We start from the raw sequence: 597 nt of genomic DNA on the forward strand, positions 1-597 counted from the left end.
TGTTTTGTCTCTCTCAGGGTCTAAATGAACATGTGTCTCATTGTCCGTGGACATCCCTTTTACAAATGGCCGCACAGGCCGGCACTAAGTGTGAGATGGCTATTTAGCATTGTGGAAGCCAGGAAGACATCATCCAACTCTGCAGAAGAAAAACATTGCCAGAGTAAACGCCGCTTATTTACGATGCATAGTAATAAAAACAAACAAAGCTGTTACAAATCATCGTGCCAGTGCGTACTTCGGCGGCACGTATACTAAAACTGGAACGATACAGACAAGATTCGCGTGGTCCCTGCACGAGGATGACATGCAAATTCGTGGAGCGTTCCACATTTTTAAACAAGGTCCTATTGTATAGCACAGGGAACTGTACTCAATATCCTATAATAAACCACAGTGGAAAAGAGTATGAAAAAGAATATATATATATATATATATATATATATAAAACGGAGTCACTTTGCTGTACACCTGAAACTAACACAACATTGTAAATCAACTATACTTCAATAAAAATAATGATAATAACTGTGCCACATTCAACTGTGAGAATCTTGGTTTGATTTCTCTGAAAGGAGCAGATTGTCCCCATTTTTG

General features: G+C 38.9%; 1 non-coding gene across 1 annotated transcript; it reads left to right on the forward strand.

Moving 5' to 3' along the window:
* The first annotated feature begins 230 nt into the window (after nucleotides 1-230).
* On the forward strand, nucleotides 231-337 carry LOC136124009 (U6 spliceosomal RNA). Its single transcript, XR_010655958.1, has one exon. It is a non-coding gene; the product is annotated as a U6 spliceosomal RNA (small nuclear RNA).
* Nucleotides 338-597: the final 260 nt, after the last annotated feature.

This window comes from Phocoena phocoena, chromosome 5 (assembly GCF_963924675.1).
Source record: "Phocoena phocoena chromosome 5, mPhoPho1.1, whole genome shotgun sequence".
In the NCBI taxonomy this organism is placed as follows: domain Eukaryota; kingdom Metazoa; phylum Chordata; class Mammalia; order Artiodactyla; family Phocoenidae; genus Phocoena; species Phocoena phocoena.